Source organism: Hyla sarda, unplaced genomic scaffold (genome assembly GCF_029499605.1).
Source record: "Hyla sarda isolate aHylSar1 unplaced genomic scaffold, aHylSar1.hap1 scaffold_213, whole genome shotgun sequence".
NCBI lineage: Eukaryota > Metazoa > Chordata > Amphibia > Anura > Hylidae > Hyla > Hyla sarda.
Window position 1 is genome coordinate 153,872 of NW_026608795.1, and position 14,187 is coordinate 168,058.

Here is a 14,187-nt window from a genome sequence, read left to right on the forward strand (position 1 = left end):
GGGGGTGTATACTTGTAGGGAGTGTATATATATTGGGGGTGTATGCTTGTAGTGAGTGTGCATATAGTGGGGGTGTATGGTTTATAGTGAGTGTGCATATAGTGGGGGGTGTTTACTTGTAGTGAGTGTGCATATATTGGGGGGTGTATACTTGTAGTGAGTGTGCATATAGTGGGGGGTGTATACTTGTAGTGAGTGTGCATATATTGGGGGGTGTATACTTGTAGTGAGTGTGCATATAGTGGGGGGTGTATACTTGTAGCGAGTGTGCATATAGTGGGGGGTGTATACTTGTACTGAGTGTGCATATAGTGGGGTGTATGCTTGTAGTGAGTGTGCATATAGGGGAGGGTGTATGCTTGTAGTGAGTGTGCATATAGTGGAGGGTGTATGCTTGTAGTGAGTGTGCATATAGTGGGGGGTGTATACTTGTAGTGAGTGTGCATATAGTGGGGGTGTATGCTTGTAGTGAGTGTGCATATAGTGGGGGGTTGTGCTTGTAGTGAGTGTGCATATAGTGGGGGGTTGTGCTTGTAGTGAGTGTGCATATAGTGGGGGTGTATGCTTGTAGTGAGTGTGCATATAGTGGGGGGTGTATGCTTGTAGTGAGTGTGCATATAGTGGAGGGTGTATGCTTGTAGTGAGTGGGCATATAGTGGGGGATGTATGCTTGTAGTGAGTATGCATATAGTGGGGGGTGTATACTTGTAGTGAGTGTGCATATAGTGGGGGGTGTATGCTTGTAGGGAGTGTATATATAGTGGGGGTGTATGCTTGTAGTGAGTGTGCATATAGTGGGGGTGTATGGTTTATAGTGAGTGTGCATATAGTGGGGGGTGTATGCTTGTAGTGAGTGTGCATATAGTGGGGGGTGTATACTTGTAGTGAGTGTGCATATAGTGGGGGGTGTATACTTGTAGTGAGTGTGCATATAGTGGGGGGTGTATACTTGTAGGGAGTGTATATATAGTGGGGGTGTATACTTGTAGGGAGTGTATATATAGTGGGGGTGTATGCTTGTAGTGAGTGTGCATATAGAGGAGGGTGTATGCTTGTAGTGAGTGTGCATATAGTGGAGGGTGTATGCTTGTAGTGAGTGTGCATATAGTGGGGGGTGTATACTTGTAGTGAGTGTGCATATAGTGGGGGGTTGTGCTTGTAGTGAGTGTGCATATAGTGGGGGGTTGTGCTTGTAGTGAGTGTGCATATAGTGGGGGTGTATGCTTGTAGTGAGTGTGCATATAGTGGGGGGTGTATGCTTGTAGTGAGTGTGCATATAGTGGAGGGTGTATGCTTGTAGTGAGTGGGCATATAGTGGGGGATGTATGCTTGTAGTGAGTGTGCATATAGTGGGGGGTGTATACTTGTAGTGAGTGTGCATATAGTGGGGGGTGTATGCTTGTAGGGAGTGTATATATAGTGGGGGTGTATGCTTGTAGTGAGTGTGCATATAGTGGGGGTGTATGGTTTATAGTGAGTGTGCATATAGTGGGGGTGTATGCTTGTAGTGAGTGTGCATATAGTGGGGGGTGTATACTTGTAGTGAGTGTGCATATAGTGGGGGGTGTATACTTGTAGTGAGTGTGCATATAGTGGGGGGTGTATACTTGTAGGGAGTGTATATATAGTGGGGGTGTATGCTTGTAGTGAGTGTGCATATAGTGGGGGGTGTATGCTTGTAGTGAGTGTGCATATAGTGGAGGGTGTATGCTTGTAGTGAGTGGGCATATAGTGGGGGATGTATGCTTGTAGTGAGTGTGCATATAGTGGGGGGTGTATACTTGTAGTGAGTGTGCATATAGTGGGGGGTGTATGCTTGTAGGGAGTGTATATATAGTGGGGGTGTATGCTTGTAGTGAGTGTGCATATAGTGGGGGTGTATGGTTTATAGTGAGTGTGCATATAGTGGGGGGTGTATGCTTGTAGTGAGTGTGCATATAGTGGGGGGTGTATACTTGTAGTGAGTGTGCATATAGTGGGGGGTGTATACTAGTAGTGAGTGTGCATATAGTGGGGGGTGTATACTTGTAGGGAGTGTATATATAGTGGGGGGTGTATGCTTGTAGTGAGTGTGCATATAGTGGGGGTGTATGGTTTATAGTGAGTGTGCATATAGTGGGGGGTGTATGCTTGTAGTGAGTGTGCATATAGTGGGGGGTGTATATTTGTAGTGAGTGTGCATATATTGGGGGGTGTATACTTGTAGTGAGTGTGCATATAGTGGGGGGTGTATACTTGTAGTGAGTGTGCATATAGTGGGGGGTGTATACTTGTAGTGAGTGTGCATATAGTGGGGGGTGTATACTTGTACTGAGTGTGCATATAGTGGGGGTGTATGCTTGTAGTGAGTGTGCATATAGAGGAGGGTGTATGCTTGTAGTTAGTGTGCATATAGTGGAGGGTGTATGCTTGTAGTGAGTGTGCATATAGTGGGGGGTGTATACTTGTAGTGAGTGTGCATATAGTGGGGGTGTATGCTTGTAGGGAGTGTGTATATAGTGGGGGGTGTATACTTGTAGTGAGTGTTCATATAGTGGGGGGTGTATGCTTGTAGTGAGTGTGCATAAAGTGGGGGTGTATGCTTGTAGTGAGTGTGCATATAGTGGGGGTGTATGGTTTATAGTGAGTATGCATATAATGGGGGGTGTATGCTTGTAGTGAGTGTGCATATAGTGGGGGGTGTATACTTGTAGTGAGTGTGCATATAGTGGGGGGTGTATGCTTGTAGTGAGTGTGCATATAGTGGGGGTGTACGCTTATAGTGAGTGTGCATATCGTGGGGGGTGTATGCTTATAGTGAGTGTGCATATAGTGGGGGGTGTATGCTTGTAGTGAGTGTGCATATAGTGGGGGTGTATGCTTGTAGTGAGTGTGCATATAGTGGGGGGTGTATTCTTGTAGTGAGTGTGCATATAGTGGGGGGTGTATGCTTGTAGTGAGTGTGCATATAGTGGGGGGTGTATGCTTGTAGTGAGTGTGTATATAGTGGGGGGTGTATACTTGTAGTGAGTGTGCATATAGTGGGGGGTGTATGCTTGTAGTGAGTGTGCATATAGTGGGGGGTGTATGCTTGTAGTGAGTGTGCATATAGTGGGGATGTATGCTTGTAGTGAGTGTGTATATAGTGGGGGGTGTATACTTGTAGTGAGTGTGCATATAGTGGGGGGTGTATGCTTGTAGTGAGTGTGCATATAGTGGGGGTGTACGCTTGTAGTGAGTGTGCATATAGTGGGGGGTGTATGCTTGTAGTGAGTGTGCATATAGTGGGGGTGTATGCTTGTAGTGAGTGTGCATAGAGTGGGGGGTGTATGCTTGTAGTGAGTGTGCATATAGTGGGGGGTGAATGCTTGTAGTGAGTGTGCATATAGTGGGGGGTGTATACTTGTAGTGAGTGTGCATATAGTGGGGGGTGTATACTTGTAGTGAGTGTGCATATAGTGGGGGTGTATGCTTGTAGTGAGTGTGCATATATTGGGGGGTGTATACTTGTAGTGAGTGTGCATATAATGGGGGTGTATGCTTGTAGTGAGTGTGCATATAGTGGGGGGTGTATACTTGTAGTGAGTGTGCATATAGTGGGGGGTGTATGCTTGTAGGGAGTGTATATATAGTGGGGGTGTATGCTTGTAGTGAGTGTGCATATAGTGGGGGTGTATGGTTTATAGTGAGTGTGCATATAGTGGGGGGTGTATGCTTGTAGTGAGTGTGCATATAGTGGGGGGTGTATACTTGTAGTGAGTGTGCATATAGTGGGGGGTGTATACTTGTAGTGAGTGTGCATATAGTGGGGGGTGTATACTTGTAGGGAGTGTATATATAGTGGGGGTGTATGCTTGTAGTGAGTGTGCATATAGTGGGGGTGTATGGTTTATAGTGAGTGTGCATATAGTGGGGGGTGTATGCTTGTAGTGAGTGTGCATATAGTGGGGGGTGTATATTTGTAGTGAGTGTGCATATATTGGGGGGTGTATACTTGTAGTGAGTGTGCATATAGTGGGGGGTGTATACTTGTAGTGAGTGTGCATATAGTGGGGGGTGTATACTTGTAGTGAGTGTGCATATAGTGGGGGGTGTATACTTGTACTGAGTGTGCATATAGTGGGGGTGTATGCTTGTAGTGAGTGTGCATATAGAGGAGGGTGTATGCTTGTAGTTAGTGTGCATATAGTGGAGGGTGTATGCTTGTAGTGAGTGTGCATATAGTGGGGGGTGTATACTTGTAGTGAGTGTGCATATAGTGGGGGTGTATGCTTGTAGGGAGTGTGTATATAGTGGGGGGTGTATACTTGTAGTGAGTGTTCATATAGTGGGGGGTGTATGCTTGTAGTGAGTGTGCATAAAGTGGGGGTGTATGCTTGTAGTGAGTGTGCATATAGTGGGGGTGTATGGTTTATAGTGAGTATGCATATAATGGGGGGTGTATGCTTGTAGTGAGTGTGCATATAGTGGGGGGTGTATACTTGTAGTGAGTGTGCATATAGTGGGGGGTGTATGCTTGTAGTGAGTGTGCATATAGTGGGGGTGTACGCTTATAGTGAGTGTGCATATCGTGGGGGGTGTATGCTTATAGTGAGTGTGCATATAGTGGGGGGTGTATGCTTGTAGTGAGTGTGCATATAGTGGGGGTGTATGCTTGTAGTGAGTGTGCATATAGTGGGGGGTGTATTCTTGTAGTGAGTGTGCATATAGTGGGGGGTGTATGCTTGTAGTGAGTGTGCATATAGTGGGGATGTATGCTTGTAGTGAGTGTGTATATAGTGGGGGGTGTATACTTGTAGTGAGTGTGCATATAGTGGGGGGTGTATGCTTGTAGTGAGTGTGCATATAGTGGGGGGTGTATGCTTGTAGTGAGTGTGCATATAGTGGGGATGTATGCTTGTAGTGAGTGTGCATATAGTGGGGGGTGTATGCTTGTAGTGAGTGTGCATATAGTGGGGGTGTACGCTTGTAGTGAGTGTGCATATAGTGGGGGGTGTATGCTTGTAGTGAGTGTGCATATAGTGGGGGTGTATGCTTGTAGTGAGTGTGCATATAGTGGGGGGTTGTGCTTGTAGTGAGTGTGCATATAGTGGGGGGTGTATGCTTGTAGTGAGTGTGTATATAGTGGGGGTGTATACTTGTAGTGAGTGTGCATAGAGTGGGGGGTGTATGCTTGTAGTGAGTGTGCATATAGTGGGGGGTGAATGCTTGTAGTGAGTGTGCATATAGTGGGGGGTGTATACTTGTAGTGAGTGTGCATATAGTGGGGGGTGTATACTTGTAGTGAGTGTGCATATAGGCGGGGTGTATGCTTGTAGTGAGTGTGCATATATTGGGGGGTGTATACTTGTAGTGAGTGTGCATATAATGGGGGTGTATGCTTGTAGTGAGTGTGCATATAGTGGGGGGTGTATACTTGTAGTGAGTGTGCATATAGTGGGGGTGTATACTTGTACTGAGTGTGCATATAGTGGGGGGTGTATGGTTTGTAGTGAGTGTGCATATAGTGGGGGGTTGTGCTTGTAGTGAGTGTGCATATAGTGGGGGTGTATGCTTGTAGTGAGTGTGCATATAGTGGGGGTGTATACTTGTACTGAGTGTGCATATAGTGGGGGGTGTATGGTTTGTAGTGAGTGTGCATATAGTGGGGGGGTATGCTTGTAGTGAGTGTGCATATAGTGGGGGGTCCAGGTAATTCTGACCCTGAGGTCGCGTTCCACCTAAATCTATATCCCCCATTACACAGGAAGGTGTCGGACGCCACTTTCTAGGATTATTCGTGGATTTGGCGTCTTTCTCCGTTTTTCCATGTGACGGAGCGGGAGGCAGCGCGATCGTCTGATCCAACACCAAAGAAAACAGGTTTATTTTGGGGGATCTGTCCCGGTTCTCCCGCTGCGCATCTCCTCTTGGCCGCGGCTCCCGGCACCATGTGGTTTGATTATTTGCTGTTTTACTTTGTCCACATAATTTGCGTTTGGCATCGCAGCCGGCGCTCGTGCCACAACGTTATTAAAGGGGTATTCCGGCATCTAAACTTATATAAAATGTCTGATCTCTGGGGACCCTCCGCTGGGACCCCACGATCTCCGTGCAGCACCTGCATTGTATACGGGGCTGCGTCTCAAGTGTCGGGAGCTTTCGGGTTTCCTAGACTGGGGACGTGATGTAATGAGGGGGCCCCCGCAATCAGTCATTTTATCCCCAATCCTCTGGATAGATCCTGGAATACCCCTTTAAATGTGCTATTTGTCCGAGACAAGATAAGTTATTATGGGATGAGGGCACAGAGGCCATAAGAGCCCAAAATCGGGGGCCAAAGGGGTTATGTAGGATTAGAAAAGAGCTAATTTCTCCTGCACACAGCGCCCCCTATGTCCTCAGGTTGTGTGCGGTATTACAGCTCAGATTCATTGAAGTGAATGGAGCCAAATTGTAATACCACACACAACCTGATGACAGGGGTGGTGCTGTTTGGGAAGAAATTAGTTGTGTTTGTCTAATCCTAGATGACCCCTTCAGGCCTTATCCCCGAGATTCTCTGGTGCCTGATGATGGCGTCCTCCCTTGGCCAGTGTATCTGTGGGTGAGGTCGTGGTCACTGAAGGTTTTCAGATTGTATCTGAGTATTAGGGGGACAGTGCACTAGGCACCACATTCTTTTGTCTGGAACCTGAGGAAGGAGAGAACATTCTGTGAAACACGTTGGTATAAGACAATAAGAAGCTTTGGGGTGTCTACACCTTGGAGGGTTGGAGTTGGGGTACCAGCGCAGCTTCAGGGGTATTGTTTGCCACAAATCATAGAAAGTACATGAAGTAAAGAGAGAAGGCAGAGGTCCCCATAAGGGACACCATACGGTAGGGATCGACCGATATCGATTTTTTTTAGGGCTGATACCGATAATCAGTGACCTTTCAGGCCGATAGATGATAATTTATACCGATATTCCGGTATAAATTCTCAGCTATTGAAAGCCCCCACCCGCCCCCGCAGAAGCCGCGGACGCTTTAAATCAATGAACTGCAGCGGCTTTTGCGGAGCCAGAGACCGCCGCCGCCACCCGCTTCTCTCCCCCTGCCTGTCCTGGGGTCCTCCCTAGTCCAACCACCACCGCCGCTGCCCCATTGCCTCCCCCATCCCCGTTTTTTTTTTTTTTTTTTATTAAAGAATTTTTCTATAAAACAGATATTTGGGAATAAGAAAATAAAAGTAGATAGAATAATAAACAGTCATTACATATTAATAAGACCCGGTTACAATATGATAACATAGATCCGGCTGTAAAGATGTTGTAATGTCCGGATTATTTCAGGTCGGTTCTGTGAGTATCCGGGGAAGACCCCACATCAGAGACATGAAGCTTAGATAAAAGCCGCTATCTAACAGATAATAAAGAATGAAGCGAGGATAATATGAAGCGAGAATAATATGAAGCGAGGATAATATGAAGCGAGGATAATATGAAGCGAGGATAATATGAAGCGCTATTAGAGGATACTAATAATATCTCCTGACTCCGGATCCATTACACCTCAGATTATGGTCAATAATCCAGACAATAATAATAATAATCCAGGCAATAATAATAATAATAATCCAGGCGATAATAATAATAATAATCCAGGCAATAATAATAATAATAATAATAACCCAGGCAATAATAATAATAATCCAGGCAATAATAATAATAATAATAATAATCCAGGCAATAATAATAATAATAATCCAGGCGATAATAATAATAATAATAATCCAGGCGATAATAATAATAATCCAGGCAATAATAATCCAGGCGATAATAATAATAATAATCCAGGCAATAATAATAATAATAATAATCCAGGCAATAATAATAATAATAATAATCCAGGCAATAATAATATTAATAATCCAGGCAATAATAATAATAATAATAATCCAGGCGATAATAATAATAATAATAATCCAGGCGATAATAATAATAATAATAACCCAGGCAATAATAATAATAATAATAATAATCCAGGCAATAATAATAATAATAATAATCCAGGCGATAATAATAATAATAATCCAGGCAATAATAATAATAATAATAATCCAGGCAATAATAATAATAATCCAGGCAATAATAATAATAATAATCCAGGCGATAATAATAATAATAATAATAATAATAATAATAATCCAGGCAATAATAATAATCCAGGCAATAATAATAATAATCCAGGCGATGATAATAATAATAATAATAATAATTCAGGCAATAATAATAATAATCCAGGCAATAATAATAATAATAATAATCCAGGCAATAATAATAAAAATCCAGGCGATAATAATAATAATCCAGACAATAATAATAATCCAGGCAATAATAATAATAATAATAATCCAGGCAATAATAATAATAATCCAGGCGATAATAATAATAATAATAATAATAATAATAATAATAATAATCCAGGCAATAATAATAATAATCCAGGCGATAATAATAATAATAATAATAATCCAGGCAATAATAATAATAGTAATAATCCAGGCGATAATAATAATAATAATAATAATAATAATAATAATCCAGGCGATAATAATAATAATAATAATAATAATAATCCAGGCAATAATAATAATAATAATCCAGGCAATAATAATAATAATAATAATAATCCAGGCAATAATAATAATAATAATCCAGGCAATAATAATAATAATAATCCAGGCAATAATAATAATAATAATAATAATAATAATAATAATAATCCAGGCAATAATAATAATAATAATAATCCAGGCAATAATAATAATAATCCAGGCAATAATAATAATAATAATAATCCAGCCAATAATAATAATAATAATAATAATAATAATCCAAGCGATATGCAATGAAGAAGATGTAAAATAATGTAAAAAAAAACAGGAGGTAAAAGGTTTGTAAGAGGTAGAAAGTTATATAGAGAAAAGGACAGGTAAGTATGGAAGATAAAGATAAAGGGACGGATCAATAGGGAAGATAAAGATAAAGGGACAGATAAGTAGGAAGATAAAGATAAAGGGACGGATAAGTAGGAAGATAAAGATAAAGGGACGGATAAGTAGGGAAGTTAAAGATAAAGGGACGGATAAGTAGGGAAGATAAAGATAAAGGGACAGATAAATAGGGAAGATAAAGATAAAGGGACAGATAAATAGGGAAGATAAAGGGACGGATAAGTAGGGAAGATAAAGATAAAGGGACGGATAAGTAGGGAAGATAAAGATAAAGGGACAGATAAGTAGGGAAGATAAAGATAAAGGGACGGATAAGTATGGAAGATAAAGATAAAGGGACGGATAAGTAGGGAAGATAAAGATAAAGGGACGGATAAGTATGGAAGATAAAGATAAAGGGACGGATAAGTATGGAAGATAAAGATAAAGGGACAGATAAGTAGGGAAGATAAAGATAAAGGGACAGATAAGTATGGAAGATAAAGATAAAGGGACAGATAAGTATGGTAGATAAAGATAAAGGGACGGATAAGTAGGGAAGATAAAGATAAAGGGACAGATAAGTATGGAAGATAAAGATAAAGGGACGGATAAGTAGGGAAGATAAAGATAAAGGGACGGATAAGTAGGGAAGATAAAGATAAAGGGACGAATAAGTAGGGAAGATAAAGATAAAGGGACGGATAAGTAGGGAAGATAAAGATAAAGGGACGGATAAGTAGGGAAGATAAAGATAAAGGGACGGATAAGTAGGGAAGATAAATGTAAAGGGACGGATAAGTAGGGAAGATAAAGATAAAGGGACGGATAAGTATGGAAGATAAATGTAAAGGGACGGATAAGTAGGGAAGATAAAGATAAAGGGACAGATAAGTATGGAAGATAAAGATAAAGGGACAGATAAGTAGGGAAGATAAAGATAAAGGGACAGATAAATAGGGAAGATAAAGATAAAGGGACGGATAAGTAGGGAAGATAAAGATAAAGGGACGGATAAGTAGGGAAGATAAAGATAAAGGGACAGATAAGTAGGGAAGATAAAGATAAAGGGACGGATAAGTATGGAAGATAAAGATAAAGGGACGGATAAGTAGGGAAGATAAAGATAAAGGGACGGATAAGTAGGGAAGATAAAGATAAAGGGACAGATAAGTATGGAAGATAAAGATAAAGGGACGGATCAGTAGGGAAGATAAAGATAAAGGGACGGATAAGTATGGAAGATAAAGATAAAGGGACGGATAAGTATGGAAGATAAAGATAAAGGGACGGATAAGTAGGGAAGATAAAGATAAAGGGACAGATAAGTATGGAAGATAAAGATAAAGGGACAGATAAGTATGGTAGATAAAGATAAAGGGACGGATAAGTAGGGAAGATAAAGATAAAGGGACAGATAAGTATGAAAGATAAAGATAAAGGGACAGATAAGTATGGTAGATAAAGATAAAGGGACGGATAAGTAGGGAAGATAAAGATAAAGGGACAGATAAGTATGGAAGATAAAGGGACGGATAAGTAGGGAAGATAAAGATAAAGGGACGGATAAGTAGGGAAGATAAAGATAAATGGACGAATAAGTAGGGAAGATAAAGATAAAGGGACGGATAAGTAGGGAAGATAAAGATAAAGGGACGGATAAGTAGGGAAGATAAAGATAAAGGGACGGATAAGTAGGGAAGATAAATGTAAAGGGACGGATAAGTAGGGAAGATAAAGATAAAGGGACGGATAAGTATGGAAGATAAATGTAAAGGGACGGATAAGTAGGGAAGATAAAGATAAAGGGACAGATAAGTATGGAAGATAAAGATAAAGGGACAGATAAGTAGGGAAGATAAAGGGACAGATAAGTAGGAAGATAAAGATAAAGGGACAGGTAAGTATGGATGATAAAGATAAAGGGACGGATAAGTAGGGAAGATAAAGATAAAGGGACGGATAAGTAGGGAAGATAAAGGGACGGATAAGTAGGGAAGATAAATATAAAGGGACGGATAAGTAGGGAAGATAAAGATAAAGGGACGGATAAGTATGGAAGATAAATATAAAGGGACAGATAAGTAGGGAAGATAAAGATAAAGGGACAGATAAGTAGTAAGATAAAGATAAAGGGACGGATAAGTAGGAAGGTAAAGATAAAGGGACGGATAAGTAGGGAAGATAAAGATAAAGGGACAGATAAGTAGGAAGATAAAGGTAAAGGGACGGATAAGTAGGGAAGATAAAGATAAAGGGACTGATAAGTAGGGAAGATAAAGATAAAGGGACGGATAAGTAGGGAAGATAAAGATAAAGGGACAGATAAGTAGGGAAGATAAATATAAAGGGACAGATAAGTAGGAAGATAAAGATAAAGGGACAGATAAGTAGGAAGATAAAGATAAGGGGACAGATAAGTAGGAAGATAAAGATAAAGGGACGGATAAGTAGGGAAGATAAATATAAAGGGACGGATAAGTAGGGAAGATAAAGATAAAGGGACGGATAAGTAGGGAAGATAAAGATAAAGGGACGGATAAGTAGGGAAGATAAATATAAAGGGACGGATAAGTAGGGAAGATAAAGATAAAGGGACTGATAAGTAGGGAAGATAAAGATAAAGGGACGGATAAGTAGGGAAGATAAAGATAAAGGGACTGATAAGTAGGGAAGATAAAGGGACGGATAAGTAGGGAAGATAAAGATAAAGGGACGGATAAGTAGGGAAGATAAATATAAAGGGACAGATAAGTAGGGAAGATAAAGATAAAGGGACAGATAAGAAGGGAAGATAAAGATAAAGGGACAGATAAGAAGGGAAGATAAATATAAAGGGACAGATAAGTAGGAAGATAAAGATAAAGGGACAGATAAGTAGGAAGATAAAGATAAAGGGACAGATAAGTAGGAAGATAAAGATAAAGGGACGGATAAGTAGGGAAGATAAAGATAAAGGGACGGATAAGTAGGGAAGATAAATATAAAGGGACGGATAAGTAGGGAAGATAAAGAGAATAGAGAAGTATCCGCTCGGCTCCAGCTCCTCGGGGTCCGTCCACCGCCTCAGACCACTCTCAGGGACTCCACATATTCATCCCACCGGCGCCACAAACTATCAAAAGCGTCCAGTCTGTTTTTTTCCACCATGGCGGACATATTTTCCATTCTCCGTATATCTGCGATTTTATCTAGTAGCATCTGGAATGGGGGGCGATCAGTTTTCTTCCACCATTGAGCCACAAGACACTTGGCTGCAGTCAGTATATGTAAGAAGAGTTTAGACTGAATGGTAGTGATTCCGCTGGGGGGATGTGCAGAAGATATGACATTATAAGAACTGTCCAGAGTAGGAGAAAATCCCTATCGCAAACATATGCTGCTCTGGACAGTTCCTAAAATGGACAGAGATGTCAGCAGAGAGCACTGTGGTCATGACGTCAGCAGAGAGCACTGTGGTCATGATGTCAGCAGAGAGCTCTGTGTTCCAAAAAGAAAATAATTTATTTCCTCTGCAGTATTCAGCAGCTGATAAGTACTGGAAGGATTAAGATTTTTAATAGAAGTGATTTATAAATCTGTTTAACTTTCTGGCACCAGTTGATTTAAAAAGAAAAAGTTTTCCACCGGAGTACCCCTTTAAGTTAATGTGGCTAGCTGGGGAGGTGTTGTAACACTTGGCTGGCTGGTAGTTGTAGTACTATACAGATGTCACTGGTGGTTATGTCAGCAGTGGCTTGGAGCCGTGTTGCAGTCCCATGTAAGCCCAACTGACGCACAGCTTTTTTCAATGTCCGCTGTAATCCTCTTTTAAAGCCCAGGAAAAAACTTTTTGTATGTGTATATATATATATATATATATATATATATATATATCTCAACTGGCTCCAGAAAGTTAAATAGATTTGTAAATTACTTCTATTAAAAAAAATCTTAATCCTTTCAGTACATATGAGCTGCTGAAGTTGAGTTGTTCTTTTCTGTCTAAGTGCTCTCTGATGACACCTGTCTCGGGAACTGTCCAGAGTAGAAGCAAATCCCCATAGCAAACCTCTTCTACTCCGTGCAGTTCCCGAGACAAGCAGAGATGTCAGCAGAGAGCACTGTTGCCACAAAGAATATAACAACTCAACTTCAGCAGCTGATAAGTACTGGAAGGATTAAGATTTTTTTTAATAGAAGTAATTTACAAATCTGTTTAACTTTCTGGAAACAGTTGATATATATAAAATATTTTTTTTCCTGGAATACCCCTTAAGGACAGTGGACATTGTTACGCCGAGCGCTCCGGGTCCCCGTTCTTCCCCGGAGCGCTCGCCTCATTCTCGTTGCTGCAGCGCCCCGGTCAGATCCACTGACCGGGTGCGCTGCGGTACCGCCTCCAGCCGGGATGCGATTCGCGATGCGGGTGGCGCCCGCTCGCGATGCGCACCCCGGTCCCCGTACCTGACTCGCTCTCCGTCGGTCCTGTCCCGGCGCGCGCGGCTCCGCTCCCTAGGGCGCGCGCGCGCCGGGTCTCTGCGATTTAAAGGGCCAGTGCACCAATGTTGGTGCCTGGCCCAATCTTCCCAATTACCAATTAGTGTGATCACCTGTGCACTTCCCTATATTACCTCACTTCCCCTGCACTCCCTTGCCGGATCTTGTTGCCCTTGTGCCTAGTGAAAGCGTTCCCTTGTCTGTTCCTAGCCCGTGTTCCTGACCTCCTGCCGTTGCCCCTGACTACGATCCTTGCTGCCTGCCTCGACCTTCTGCTACGTCCGACCTTGCTTCTGCCTACTCCCTTGTACCTCGCCTATCTTCAGCAGTCAGAGAGGTGAGCCGTTGCTAGTGGATACGACCTGGTCACTACCGCCGCAGCAAGACCATCCCGCTTTGCGGCGGGCTCTGGTGAAAACCTGTAGTGGCTTAGAACCGGTCCACTAGCGCGGTCCTCGCCAATCCCTCTCTGGCACAGAGGATCCACCTCCTGCCAGCCGGCATCGTGACAGTAGATCCGGCCATGGATCCCGCTGAAGATCCTACACTGGTCGCCCAGCTAGCCCTAAAGATCGCCCAACGAGATCAACAGCTGGCATACTTGACCTCCGAGGCACTGCGTCTTCAGTCACAGATACAGCAGCTGCAGCCGCAGATACAGCAACTTCAATCACAGCTACAGCTGCAACTACCATCTCCTCCGCCGGCTCCTGCAACTCCTCCGCAGCAACCGGCCGTTCCTAACCCCTGCTTGTCCCTGCCGGACAAATT